We start from the raw sequence: 16109 nt of genomic DNA, 5'->3' as shown, positions 1-16109 counted from the left end.
AAATGAACCCCCTGACTTGTGATTTTTTTTTTTTTTTTTTTTTACATATAATATTTTAAAATAATTTTGTTTGGAACACATTAAAATAAAATTTTGAAGCCCCTGAAATAAGTTCAAAGAACAAATCAATTTAATACTAAATTTTATCTTGGCCTTCTTAAACAAAAAGAAAAAACCCAACATCAAACCAATGAGATCTAAAATCTAAGGAAAAAAAAAAATAGCAAGTCCAACAACAAAAATTAGTAATTTGTTGATCTTAAATCTCAAAAAAAAAAAAAAAAAAAAAAAAAAAGAAAAAAAAAAGACAATTAAATGATCTGTAAAGTGTAAAAATTAAAAGAAAATTAAGTGTGAGGCAATGGAAGTGGGGCATGAGATAGTGGAGAATGAAGACATTTTTTTTTTTACTAATTGTATCATTGTGTTGAATTCTTGATAGAGTAAAGTAAAAAATACAGCAAAATTCTTTTTAATGAATTACAAAGACCTGTAAGTTGTCACAATTGAGTTGAATTGTTAAATAAAATAATTGAAAAGAGTAAAAACAAAAAGTAATAAATAATGAATTAGAGTATTCTAAGTAATAATAATTAAAATTCACTTAACAACAATAATTAATAACTTTATTATAGTAATAGAGAATAGATAATTTATAAGATTTAATCTTAGCAATAATAATTAATATTTTCATTGTACTAAGAAAACATATGCACAATGAACTTATAGTTTATCTTTAATTCTCTTACTAATACTATGAATTAATTTTGATAAGGAAGTCACATATTCGCAAGATTTATCTCATTCCTAAGATTTATTATCTAAAAGAACTCGTGTTGACTTAAAAAAAAAAAATCTTCCTTATCAACCTCTTCAACACGAATTTGAATGACTCTCCTAAAAATATTCTTAGAGCCGCCACTAATTTTGTGGATAATTTTGTTGTAGTTTTTACGATTCGGTGAACACCCCTACTCTTATACGCTGAACTCAAACTAAGTCCAATAAAGTGCGGAAGACTTGAAAAGTCTTCACAAGAAAGTTCAAAATGACATTTCACGTGATAAATAAAGACATGAAAAAGTACATGTTGGTAAAAATCTTAATAAACAAAGAAAACAGATATAGACAATAGTCTTATTCAAAAAAATGTATCACTGATGTTAATATGTGGACCCAGCTCAAACAAATTATATGGTTGGACATGTTTTGAAACACCAGTAAGTATTCTATGCCCAGAATGTACAAAAGCCATTCTAGTTGTATCTGAAGCATCTAGACTTGACTTCAACAATGTTATATTTGAAGAGGATTCCCAGCTCACATCAAAGGCAATTAATCAAGAAATCCATCAAGATTGAGGGACAAAATGGGCTTTTGCCCTTTTCGGGAAAATTAATTAGCTTTATACCCTCTTTCCCAAACTAAGTAGAAAAATGTCCCTTTTTTAAAACTCGATTTATGATAAATCGAGTTAGGCCCTATAGTGGTGTTTTAATGAGCCTATAGTGACGTTTTTAAGACCTATAGTGACATTTTTTAACTCGACTTCAATGAAATCAAGTTATAGGCAATTTTTTTACCTATAACTCGATTTCATTGAGGTAGAGTTAAAAAAATGTTACTATAGGTCTTAAAAAATGTCACTATAAGCTCTTTAAAACACCACTATAGGGCCTAACTTGATTTATCATAAATCGAGTTTTAAAAGAGGGGCATTTCCCTACTTAGTTTGCGAAAAGGGGTATAAAGCTAATTAATTTACCCGAAAAGGGAAAAAGCCCATTTTGTTCCAAGATTGAGAGATTGTTAATATTATTCATGATATTAGAATTAGGCTTAACTCTTTTGTTGCTTGGTATTTTTCCTTCTCCCCAAGACAATCTAATTCTCTTGCTCATAATCTAGCTTATTGGGCAGCATCTTGTAATGCTTGGGGTCTATTCCCATTTGATAATATAATTAGGTTTTTGTTAAAGATTAAGATGTGTTAGTCCATTTTGGCTTTTGTCCTTGTCCTTGTCCTTGTATTTGATATGTATTTTGTTTTTTCTTCTATTGAAATAATTTATTCAGCCAAATAATAATAATAATAATAATAATAATGAGTCCTAAGCAAGTTGTCTAGTAATGTTTGGAAGGAAATAGAGAATTTGTGCTGCACACGAGACTTTTGGATACTACATTGCAATTATGTTTATGCATGTGCCACTTGCCATTCAAACAGTATTCCAATGATATTTTTGGATTCTAATAAATTTAACCAGTAAGATTTTTTTTGACATTGAATAAGAGATTTGAGTTCAAAACTCATTTACACCAAAATCAATTAGTGTTTAATTACGAAATACCAAATGTCATTAATTTAAATTTTATCATATTTATATAGAAAAAATATATTTACATTAAAAAGATACTTAAATGGTTGTTGTAAATAACTTTCCATCACTAAATACTTATTTTAAATTTCAAGAAAAAATAAAGAGGTTGGGTTTCAATGAATTCTAGGATCTACTTTGGTAAATGAGTTCATTCATTTTTTAGGTAAAAAACCCCATAACTTCACTAATCTCTAGAATTACACTATCTAGGATTTTGAAGATTTTAGGAATTTGGCATTTTGGGATGTTCTATGGCAGTTGAGTGTCTTCTACTTTTTTGGTCTTACATTCTTGCTTATCAGCCATTGAAAACACCCACATTTTTGTGAGACTGTTTCTACTTGACCTTAAAAAAAAAAAAAAAAAGTGAAAATGCATGCTAAAGAAACTTGTTTTCTAAATTCTCTAACAAAAATATGAATATGTATGTTACATGAACTGTAGCAAGAAGTTTCAATTACTCGTTTATTTTATTTGCTTTTGATTTTTATATCTAATATTCTTTAGTGATTCATATTACATAAAAATGCTAAACTATTTATAATGTAAAAAATTTACTATTTATAAACAATTATTAAATATGTCAAAGTTATTTTTTTATATGGAATTTGTATAATTTGTTTAATTTTAGTTATATGGAATTTTTATAATTTGTTTAATTTTAGTGTTTAATTATTTTTTTATAATAAGATATTATTGTCTTTTTAAAAATATTTTTAAATTACATGGCTTAAACAAAAACTGTCCTATGCAATCCACATATAATCTTACCATGATTATTTCTTTTTTGGTAAAAATTTAAAATTCTGGTCATTATTCTGTTGACTTTATTTCTTATGTAAGGTTGAATTTATTCAACCATCTAATTGGCTTTATTCCGTGCCAAATTTGCTTGTAATTCAGCATTTAGTAACCCTGTATTTAGGTGGGCTTGTTGTAAGGGTAGTGAGTGAGATAGAGTGAAGTTTGCTCAAGAGTGTGCAAGAAAACAGAGACTCGCGGCTGGGACTCGCGGGTGACTCGCGGTTGCAAGCCGCCAGAAGCAGCACACGTGCCAAGCATGCTGGAAGATGAACAGTCATGCTAGCTGGAGCACTACAGGACAAAACAGGACAACTGGCCATACGGTTAACTCGCGTAAAACCTGTTTTGTAAAACCTGACGTTTCACATTCCTCTCCCACTCCAGTATAAATACCCCTTTTACCCACGATTGAAAGAGAGCTTCCAGAGAGAATTTTGAGAGAGAAACCCTAAAGAAAAACCAGATTGTTTCACCCACAATCTCTACCTTAGAGTCTCTTCAAATTCCTCAACTCTCTTCCTCTCCATTGTCAAATCCTTGAGAGGCATTATACCAAACCTGGTTCTCACCATCATCATCACTGTGAGACAGTTGTTTGGATTTCTGGGAAGCAGTTAGGAAGGAACCAATCTTCATTGGTTGATGCTACGGTCTAGTAGCGGAATCCGGGAAGCTAGAAAAGAAAAAGGTTTGGCGCAACCTCGTTGGAGCAAGAAGCTTGGAGGGCTTAGGTGCACTGGGTAGATTAGGCTTGGAGGGTCTATTGCTGTCCTTGTATCCCAACTGTATTTTCTAGTGGATTGTTTATCGCTTGGAGGGCGGTGGAGAGGTTTTTCGCCGAGGACTTCGGTTTCCTCTTCGATAACACATCGCGTGTTGTCTTTGTGTTTGCATCTTCCTTCCTCTCTATCTTTGCCTTTTTATTATCTGCTGTGGTTTTATTTTGTTATGGATTAGATAGTCTTTAACCAATTTCGTATTATAGCATGTGTTAAGTTTCCGCACACTAGTTGTTTGACATATTACTTGTATTGGTTAAGTTGTAATTTGGGGGTCTAAACGTTCAAAGGTGTTTTGTACACGTTTTTGAACTTTCATCTTATTTTATATTATTTATGTAATATTTCAAGTCATTGTTCTCTTATTTTAATCAAAAAGAAGATAAATAGAATATGTTTAAAATTTTAAAAAAATTTATAAATTTTTGCAAATAAAAAAATATATGAAAATCCGATTTGTGAAAGGTCGAATAAGTGTAATAGGTTTTAAAAGACCATTTAGGGTTAACTCGTTTTTGCCCTAAACCCAATTGAATCAAACTTGAACCTGCTTGACCCAAATCATTTACCAAGTCTAACTCTGTCCATTGATTGTAGATAGGGTGGCCCCATCAATAATGTAACCTTTATACATGAACTTCGTCAAAATTGTTTGGAAGCTTTAATTTCTACATGTGGAAAAGAAATGACATATAAGTTGGAGTTGGAGGTAGATGCTTGGAAAGGGAATCTCCTAACCCATCCTCATCTCTTATTCAATTTTAAGCTCTAAAAGCCAACCCTGTCAAGTGAGGACAATGACCATTCATAAAAGCAATAATCACATATAAAGTGTATGCGTATGAAATGGGGCACGGGATGGGTTTGGGGACCAAAGAAATGAATGTCTATGATGAAAGCCTAAAAGTTTTCTTGGTGTTATTTGAGTGAAAAGATCTATGCAAATAGAATGCAATGTACACGGAAAAAAAGAAAAAAAAAAGGTTAAATTTACAAACATTCCCAAATTAGCAAGCCACATAATTTAAATTAGAAATTGTGATGGACTCATGTATGAATTGGCATCCTAATTTAAAAAATATTATGAAATTATTATAACCTTTTGTTATATCTATAGTATTACTCATATTGTAGCAAGAATCAACAACAAAAAGAAACATTTCAATAGATGAATACCATCTTAAAATACGTGATAAAAGTTAAGGATTATGTGTGCATTTGAGATCAGTTTATTTTACTTTTTGCCTTTTTAAAAAAAAAAAAAAAATTAATAGTGAATGTGTGCCAAAATAAGCTTGTATTTGAAAAAGAGTGAAGAAAAAGTAAGGATTTAAAAGTTTGTGCACAAAAGCTAAAAAATAAACAAAATACTGGACCCAAATAGACATTAAATATATTTAAACCTAAAATTTTATTATCTTACAAACTGATTCATCACTTTTAAACATGTAATGTAAACAGTGGCGACTCCAGGAATTTTATCCAGGGTATTCCTATTTTACTTTGAAAAAATTTCGGGTCATTTCAGTCTATTTCAAGTATTTTGGGATGTTTCGGTAAATACCAGCCGAAATTCAAAATTTGGCCGGTATGAAGTTTGTGCTTAAAAAAAAAAAAAAAATGTTCTTAAAATCAAAACAAATTTGCATTTTGTACATCCAAAAACCTCAAAAGGAAAAAATAAATGAACAAAGGTTGCTTACAATAAACTATAAATTCGTTTAAAATATTAATAAAATTATTAATTGTTGTTGTTTAGTTGTTTTATTAATTTGTTTGTCTTTTATAAACTATAATTTATTATATTATTGTTTCATTAATTATAAAATTATTAATTAATTATTATTTAGTCTAACATAATTTAATTTTTTTGTCTTTTATAATATATTAATTAATTAAATTATTAATTATTAGAATAATGAGCTAGCTGCCAATCAGAAAATTTCACAATCACAAATCACAGTAACATTACATTAAAAGACAATATTTAACCAACTAACCAACACCAACACACACCAACTAACGGATAAGGATCATAAGATAAAACCAAATTAAAAAAATCAAAAAATAGGCAAAATATTAATAAACTTAAAAGTTTCGCTGCTTCAGCCAATCACTCAGATAAAGACTTAAAGTTACTCTTAAAGAATAGAGAGAGAGAGAGGCACTCTGAGACACAGCTTCATTTCATTTCAGATTTCAGAGAGAGAGAGAGAGAGAGAGAGAGAGAGAGAGAGAGAGAGAGAGAGAGAGAGAGAGAGAGAGAGAGTCGGAGAGAAAAAGTGAGAGACATACCTTGAGGGAGCACCGGAGCAGCCGAGCATGGAGGCCAGAAGAGTGAAGGCTGAGGCTGAGGCAGCGCAGTGACCGTCGAGCGATGTGCGACGATGTGCGACGCGATCTCCGACGAGCAATCTCCGATGAGCGACAATGTGCTCTGGACTACGACTGGACCGATCTCTGATGAGGGGCGAGTCGAGTCGGGCGATGATGTGCTGGAGTCTGGACTGCGACAGTGCGACTGGACCGATCAGACTTCTAAGGGGAGGCGTTGCTCACTTGCTCTGTTTTTAGGTTTGCTTTAACTTTAGTGATTTCTGATGTACCGATTTACTGATTTGAGGTTTTTGATTTAGTGATCTGCTCTGTATTGGGGTTTTGGGTTTTTTTTTTTTTTTTTTTTTTTTTTTTTTTTTTTTTTTTTTTTAAAATCCGTGGGTTTGCTTCTCTGTAATTTGTTGGCTCTGTAATCTGTTGGGCTCTGTTGGGCTTGCCATGGGCTTGATGTTGGGCTGGCCGTCCGTTGTTTTGCTCTGTTACAAATTTTTTTTTTTTTTTTTTTTTTTTCAGATTTTAGTTGAAATTTTTTTGGGCTTTTTTTTATTTTTTTTAATAATTTGAGGGTGTTCTTTTTTTTTTTTTTTTTTTTTTGTTGAGGGTGTTCCTATTTTTTTTTAAGGGTAAACAAATAAAAAAAATTTAATTATTATATATAAATTTTTTTTTTTTTTTTTCAAGTCAGGGTGTTCCTGGGAACACCCTGACCATAACGTGGTGCCGCCACTGAATGTAAAGAGTTCTACTATTATAATAAAAAATCTTAGAATATTTTTTCAACAAGTTGAGATGTCAATTTACCATACATTAAAATAAAATAAAATTATACCTAAACCAACAGTAGTTCAAAATAAGATTATTGTAAAGATATTGTGAAATTTTGTTGTGTTTATGAAATTTCTCTAATTAAAAAAAAATAACTATTTACTTATTATTTTATTGATTTAACACTATCATTTATTGATATTTTGAGTTAGGCTCAGATGATTTCGTACTACACAATCTCTATACTCTTTCACATTTGTATAATATGATGGATTATGTCTATTATACACACTCTAATATACACAAGTTTACGAGTATGTGTAATTAAAAAAAAAAAGTTTACGAGTATGTGTAAACTTGTGTAATAAATCGGGTGTAGTAGTATTTACCCTAACATTATTATCTAATATTCATGTTGAAAAAAGAAAAAAAAAAAAAAAAAAAAAATAGGAAGGTGTCATGTGAAACATTTCACATCAAGAAACGGGAAACAAATAGTTGATAGATCAATGAATCTGTGACCTCACACTCACACCACGTGACAAGATGGAATACAATTAGGCTACGGCCCATTGGAAAAGTGTTTAGAGTTAGACTTCTTGGAAATAGAGGAGAGTACAACATATGCCTAGTCCATGGTTCTTTTTCCCATTGTTTCTCATCATTTAATTTGGTCTCATGTCTTTCCGCATTCAATGTCTCATCTATGAAGTATGGCCCACTATTGCGGTCACGGTTTATCTTTTTTCTAGTAGAAAAATCTCTGAAACAAATAAATAAATAGATAATTTTATCTCATACGGTCTATACAAAAAGTCATGAACCGATCAATTACTTTGATATTTTCCTTTACTTTTGGAGTATTTACAATGGAGGTTGTAAACAAAATACTTGTTTTAAATAAACAGATAATTATATCTCATACCGTCTAGACATAAAGTCATGCACCGATCAATTACTTTGATATTTTCTTTTACTCTTGGAGCATTTACAATCGAGGTTGTAAAAAAAAATTTTATTTTACAATTAAAAATCTATTTTATCTATTTTACAATTTACCTAACATCTGATTCTTATATTCCATATCATATTAAATATTATTCATTTTTTTTTATTAATTTCACACACACTCTCTCTTTCTCACCACCTCTCTCACTTCATAGAAATGTCTCTCTCTTCACCCACATATCAAACCACATATACCAAAAATAAAAAAATCAATCACCACCATGATAACCACAACCAACAGTAGCCCCCCATTAACAAATACCCATACCAAAACTTAGATATAAACAGAAAACAAAAAACCACAACTTACTATAATACTACCACCACAACTCACTATAGCTGACTTGTATACTTAAATCCTATTATTTTGATTCACATTCTCTCTTTTCTCTCACTTAGGTTAACTCTCTCTGCCTCTCTTTCTTTTTCTCTTTCACTTAGATGCAACACCCTTTCTTAGAGTCCTCTCTTTTCTTTCACATCCTAGTGGTTCTGGGTTTGGGTTTAGTGGTGGGTGGTTGAGAGAGAGACAGAGATAGGGAGAGAGATTAGAGAGAGAAGAGAAAAGGGAGAAGAGAGATAGATAGTTTTATATTATTTTATTGTGTAATTTATACTATTTTAGTGTATTGTATGGAAAAATAAAAACTAGATGTTAGGTGTATTATAAAGCTAAATGGTGTAATACATAAAGTAAGTTTTCAAATGGTAAATAAGAATTGTTATAAAAACCCGGATCCTAATGCTCTAAGTAATACCTTACAGTAACAAAGTGGCAAGTTTTTTTAGCGATACACACCCGTATAAAGTGGGTTTTGGGTGTGTTTGTTGCTAAAAATAGAATTTTGGGGACACCCTCAATGCTTGGAGCACTAGCATTGGAGGGGTGTAAAAAACACCCACTTGCTATTTTAGCAACCATTTGGCCCCACATCTGGGGGTGGGTTTTTAATTTTTATTTTTACCAGCTGTTCACAAAGATGTAAAACAAAAATATTATTTTAATGAGGAAAGAGAAACAAAAAGGTAGAGAGGTGGAAGAGAAGAGAGAGAAACCAAATTTTTTATATTATTTTTTGGTATGGTTTATACTAAAAATAGAAACTGAGATATTGAGTGAGTTGTAAAATAAGATAGTAAAATAGATAAAGTATGTTTTAAGGATATCAAATAGACACTTTTTTACATCCTCAAATACTAGTGCTCTAATGCTTTAAAAGATGAAAAGAAATGAAGGTTCATACCACCTTTGTTATAGTAACCATAAAATATTGAACCCAGAAGAAATTATTGCAGATATTTTAACCATTTATTTAATTGTTGTTTTAATGATTAATTTATTTTAAATATTAGTAAATAAATGTAGAATTTTTTTTTTCACTAAAGCAAACCATTATAACTTATCTTTATTATTTAATTCTCTGAGTAAAATTAATTATTTGTTGAAAATGTCATTTGGTGTTAGATATCCTCTAACTAGGCATCATGCTCCTATAAGATGATAATTTAAAATAAACAAACTTTCCTTATTCACCTAACAATTATGGAAATAAAAAAGGCGTAAATGCTCTTTTCGTCCTTACATTTTGGGGTCATTTCTATTTTGGTCCCTACATTTTTATTTTACCACTTTTAGTCCCTAATCCAATTAACGCTTGTTATTTTAGTCATTTCCATCACTCAATTAACAGAAAGAGCTGACGTGGCAAACAGAGTACACTGTTAACACAGTAAATGCTCACGTGGTGAATAAAATAATAATAATAAATTATTTATTATTTAATAAATGCCAAGTCAGCATAAAATAATAATAAAAAAAGATTTTTTCATTTTTTTTAAATTCTTTTAAAATAAAATAAGATAATTAAATTAAAAAATTTTATTTCTTTCATTATTTTTTTCTGAAGAAAATGTTCATGTTCCTTGGGTTCATCCCCAGAAATTTTCTTGAGAAACAAACACACAAAGAAACCCAAAAAATTCAGCTCAAAAAAGAAATCATAAGCTCAAAAAAGAAATTCAGTCCTCATTTTCAATTCCAGCAAAATCATCAAATCCCTAAGCCATAAGCCCAGAAAGTTCAAAACCAAAAAATCATCAAATCCCAGAAGCCACAACCCACACATCTTTAATCACCAAACTCACATTGAAACCCAGAACCCGACCAGGACAACTTCGTCACCGTAGAACCTAGAACCTAGCAACCACTTCAACAACTTCATCCTCTCGCACACCATCTCCACCACAACAGGCTTCACCTCCACCAAATTCTCCACCGTCATGAGCGTGCTATACACCGCAGCCATCTCATCGAGATCGGAAGCCATCTCATCAAGATCGAGATGGTGGGTGCTGGGTTCGACTGGGTTTGTTGGGATCTGATCGGATCTGGGTTTAGAGAAAGAGATGGCTTCTCCGCCTCTCTCACGCAAAGCAAAGCCGATATGATCGGTGAAAACCCCTCAGTCCTCGCTGTGTTCGAGGCTCGACGTCGCGAGCTTCACACCACTCGGTCTCCATAATTTCTGGGCCTCAAGAACCAGCACGGTCTCTAGTCCGATTTCGATTACAGCTCTGATGTCCAATTCCGCGTTTGCTGGGAATTTTACATTTTGAAATTTGTTTTTGTTTTTTAAGTTATTAACTTGTTGTGGTATTCGAAATTTCTTTGATTATGGTTTGGTTTGGGAGTGGATGAGTTGGGTGCTTTGTTGCATTTCTATTCTTTGGATGGTTTGGTTTGGGTGTGGTTTCATGTGACTTTTCCTGTGTTTGCTCTTGTTGATGCTCTTTGCTTTGGTAATATTCATGTTTTTTTTTTTTTCCCCTATTGGTTTGATGTTCATGCTCTTTGACTTTGGGTTTGCTCTTTGATTTTGGGTTTGATGTCATTGCTGGATTTATTTCTTGATTTAGGAAAAACATTGAAGAACAAGTTTTTATGTTCTTAGATCTGTAATTTTTTTTTAAATTTATTTAATTAAAATTAATTTAGATGCTGATGTGACATTTTTTAATGTCAAAATAGATTTTTTTTAATTATTATTTTAATGTGCCATTTGCCACATCAGGTTTTCTGTTAGTTGAGTGACAGAAAGAACTGAAATAACAAGCGTTAATTGGATTAGGAACTAAAAGTGGTAAAATAAAAATGTAGGGACCAAAATAGAAATGACCCCAAAATGTAGGGACGAAAAGAGCATTTACGCCTACTTTCATAAAACATAACTCATCTCTCTTTTAAATTTAAAAAATATTATTTTTTAGTAAATATAATTGTATGAATAAGATATTTTCTAAAATATATCTTAAGTTTTATTTTAATTTTACAACTCACAACCAAACTTATGAATAGGTTTAGTTGTTCCATTACAACACTTTTTATTCCTAGTAATAAATACTACAAATCCTGTCGTCATCTCCATAACATAACTACTTCTGACTTTTAGAAACAAAGAACTATGATTATAAAGCTCAAGAACTACTATTTTTAGTAGCCGAGGAGTCATCTTGACTTGTGATACTAATAGTAATAGAATCAAGACCAGGGTAACTTAATCCAATACTAATTGTACTTAACTCAGTTCCACTACTTGACTCTAGCACTTGTCCATGGTAAACACTGTTGTACCAAGGAGCTCCATTGGTAGTAGCAACACGAAATGATACCACTTCTGAATCGGTATCCTTGGTTGCTCTTGCATACTCTTGGAGCTCTAATGCAAACTCCAACTTTTCCATCACATCATTCATTGTGGGCCATTCGATTCCACGATCACTTACACAACTCTCTGCAAGTTCCATGTATTCCTTGAAACACTTTGGCGCTATCTTGTTCATTAGATATGGATCAATGATTTTATTGATGGTCCCTCTCTCAATACATTTTCGAGCCTAGCTTGCCAAATTTTGTTCCTCTTCTTGGAGTCTTTGGTTCAATGCTTTCTGAGCACACAACACTTCAAACATCACTACACCAAATGAGTACACATCTAATTTCTTAGTTAATTGTTGGCGCCTTGCATAATTTGGATCCAAATACCCCCATGTCCCCTTTACTAGGGTACTAACGGCAGTGTTATCCAAACCCATTTTGGACGACCTAAAATCTGAAACCTTGGCTACCCATTTCTCATCCAATAGAATATTTGTTGTCTTCACATCATGGTGGATAATGGGGTGCTTTGTACATGTGTGTAGGTAGTGCAAATCACATGCTGCTCCTATGCATATCTGGAGCCTTTGTTTCCAGGTGAGGGGATCATTAAGGGTGTTATAGAGGTGGTGGCTGAGGGTACCATTTGTCATGTACTCATAAACAAGTATCATCTCACCCTCATCATTGCAATATCCAATAAGAGATACAAGGTGCACATGACGAAGTTTAGAAAGCATCTCAATCTCTGTCATAAACTCATGAGCACCTTGTCAAGACTCTTGTTTCATGCGCTTGATTGCCACCACTATATTACCTAAAGGATGAAATATATTGTATTATTGTGTTTCTAAAACCCAATAAATGTAGCATGAATATGATTTGTGGATATTAACAACCTATAACATTAATTTGTAACTTTCAACAATCTACGAGAACACATTAATTTGTAAGAATAATGAAATTTGTACCACCTCTAGCACCACTCTTGTATTATTGTGCATAAACAAAGAGTATGACTTATGTCTCGTTTCTATGCTCTTTGGAAACTATAAGATGTGAAGACGTCCTACAATAGGACACGGTGGTCACATTAAACAGTTTATATAAATGGGCAATAATACTCACTTCCATGTTTTAAAAGAGGACATTTTCATTTATCTTCTAAAATGTGTATGTAAGCACATTGATTGGGGATGTTATGTAAAATAGTGTATGTAAAATGAGTGTAAGAAAATATTTTCCCTTCATATATGACCATTTCCAATATGTATAGGAACTCGATACAAGTCAGATTTGATCAAATTATTAAACAACTCTGCAAAATATAGTATCACTAATCTAAATTATATGCAGTTAGATTGCAATTAGGACTAATTCAGGAAAAAACTAAAAATTAAAAGGTAATCATGGTATTATTCATTACCTTCCTCAATCAAACCCTTGTAAACATTGCCAAAGCCACCTACACGGACAATTAGATCTTCATTGAAGTTGTTGGTTGTCGTCTTGATTTCATCTAGGCTGAAGTAGCGACATAGTTCTCCAGGCAGTGATGAAGCTGTTCTTCTTGAGAACTCTCTTTTGTAAGGATCTGGCCTAGACCAACACCACCACTTTGCTAGTGGATGGTAAGAACCATAACGCTCATTCTTCTTCAATTTACAGAGAACCATGAAACACACTAGACCGGCCACGACTAAAAAGCCAACACCACTTCCAATAGCAATGAACATTGTTTTCTTTGTATTAGACCTGTTGGCTGCAAGAGCAGGTTGTTGATCCATCGGTGGAGGGACCATATTTAGTCCAGCAAGATTGCCAGATAGGTCGCTCAATTTGAACACTTCCACTCCGTTTAAAATGGTATCGCGTAAAGCTGCATCTGTTCTAGGGTGTAGATCAATGGCCAGAGTATGACTGTCCTCACCCTTGTTTTGGATCATTACTACGTAGTCCTTGTAGTATGACGTATCATTATCGTCAGCCCACAATATTACATCTGCCGTTTCTTGTGCCAGAGACGTGTATCCAAGGTTCTATTTCACAGATAATTGAATCCCCTTGTCAAATTAGACATTGAGTTCCTAGTCCCATCCGGACCCATTGTAGCTGCAGACTGATAGACAGCATCAGGTGCAATTTATTTTGGTATTTTTGAGTATTTGAGTTTCAAAGATGGATCACGAGGGTTTACACCGTCGCTCAACAAATAATCAGTTCTGTCCTCTAAACATTCCAGTGTCTTCCATTGGGGGTATGGAGCTCCCGCCAATGTTTAATCGATAAACCATCTCGAGTGCCATGCTGTAGTTTATGTAGAACTGAGGAGCCTGGCCAACATAAACAGGAACTTTACCTTCTATAATAGAACTACTTGAGGTATGGAGCTCCCGCCAATGTTTAATCGATAAAGCATCTCGAGTGCCATGCTCTAGTTTATGTAGAACTGAGGAGCCTGGCCAACATAAACAGGAACTTTACCTTCTATAATAGAACTACTTGAGGTATAGTACATGTAGTCCATAGGCATGGAGACAACCTCAATACCATTAATGAAAGCATAGTAACTAATAGAACCACTTGTAAAAGGAATGAAGGTTAAGTTCAATTTTTTATTTTTTTCAACATTGATGCAGAACTCCTTAACAAAATACTTTTCGTCTGAAGAATCAGTATAAATGGAAGCGCTGAAGTTTCTAAGTAAGGTGAACGAACCCGCTTTGACAGTAAAAAAGTCTTTAGACATGGTAAAACCTGAGTATGCAGCTGAGTAAAAGTACAACCGAACGAATTTCGGGCCAGGTGTGACCGGAAACACATATGTGAATTGGGAATAAGACAACTGGGCTGTACTGTAGGGGATAGGCTCAACGGATGCTTGGCGTGGGGCTTCAGAGGAATTAGATTTGTTGTTTTGTTCTTTGGGACCGTACTTGGAACCTATGTCTCCGATCCAGTCACGCTCATTAGTAGCCTTTGAGTTGCCGAAAGAGCCACAGTCGAGGTTAATATTATCAACAGCTATGTAAGGGGGTGTAGAAGTAGCAACTGTGATATGGTGGAAGATGAAAAAGAGGAAGAAGATGAAGAAGAAAGGTGTCAACATTGAGTGGTTCTTCATGGGAGCAAGAGGTTACTGAGTCGCAAATTGAAAGAAAATTAAAGAGGAGGAAACGCTCCTTTTCTGTATCGCTTGATGATGCTATCAACCACAATTGATTTTAGGGCTGTACAGAGTTAAAAATGCTGGAGGAATAAGCGTGTTGACTCAAGTTCCTAATGGAGGAGACCCGTGCTTGCTTTTGGTTTTGGACTCGGGTCATACTTACTTTTAGGGACGTTTGATTCGCGACAAACATTACGACAACATTATGGTCAGAGGCTGAGCTAGGAGGGCCTAGCTATTTTTAATTTTCCCTAGTAGCTGAAAATACCTATAACTTAGATCAAAATATGCTAATTAGCCCCCTTCGAAATTTCAAATTTTGCCTCTTAAAATGTAAAATTTAGATCATAAAATTAATTTGGCTGCTCAAATTTTTAAGCAGTCCAGAAAACAAAAAGAACTAAATTAATACAAGAAAAATGTTAAATTGGTACAAATAAATATTATCCATCCAATGGCCCATTCGCTCTGGCAGTCCAAATACTAACAAAACCTAAATTTCCCTTTAATATATCTCAAATCAAAAAAAAAAAAAAAAAAAAAAAACCAAAATAAATCGGTTTAGTTTCTAACAAAACCTAAATTTCCCTTTAATATAGCAGCTACATTTCATATTTATACAATTTGTTTTTTTCTTTTTAACTAGGCTATGAGCCGTTTAGTGGAAGAGTTTGAGTAATGTTGTTTAAGTGTTTTTAATATACATGTAGATAAAAAAGTGTATGTAATGTTATTTAAAATGTGAAAATGTGTGTTAGAACTTACTTACCAAACAAGCCCATATAACTGTAATTAGTTTATAAAATTTAATAATTAGAATTCAAAATGTAAGTAACTTATGGAGAAACCATCCATAATTGATGAATATTTTGAGTGAAAAGCTATTGTTCAAACATTAATGTTAAGAGAAAACGTTTTGTCCGAAGCTGGCAAAATAGGGGTTATTTATGCCACCAATCAGGAGCTGTCACGTCATATATTCAATGAGGCCTCAATACACTCTATCATACAGGATTGTAGCTCAAATAAAACCAAAATCATCAAACACGTTTTGTTCAAAAGCCCTTGCTTGGAGAAACAGCACCCGCACCAACGCCTCCTTTTCTCTGACCAATGGAGCCCCTCCCTGCCGCTGGAGCCGCCACGGCATCGTTCTAAGCCGGTGCCCATGCACCCAAATACTGCGTGGACAACCAGGTGACGATCCTGTT

At 33.1% G+C, this 16109-nt stretch overlaps 1 pseudogene; it reads right to left on the bottom strand.

The window, feature by feature from the left end:
* Nucleotides 1–11548: 11548 nt before the first annotated feature.
* On the bottom strand, nt 11549–14902 carry LOC126721561 (receptor-like protein kinase FERONIA; annotated as a pseudogene).
* Nucleotides 14903–16109: the final 1207 nt, after the last annotated feature.

Source organism: Quercus robur, chromosome 4 (assembly GCF_932294415.1).
Source record: "Quercus robur chromosome 4, dhQueRobu3.1, whole genome shotgun sequence".
Classification (NCBI taxonomy): Eukaryota; Viridiplantae; Streptophyta; class Magnoliopsida; order Fagales; family Fagaceae; genus Quercus; species Quercus robur.
This window is presented reverse-complemented; position numbering and strand designations above follow the sequence as displayed.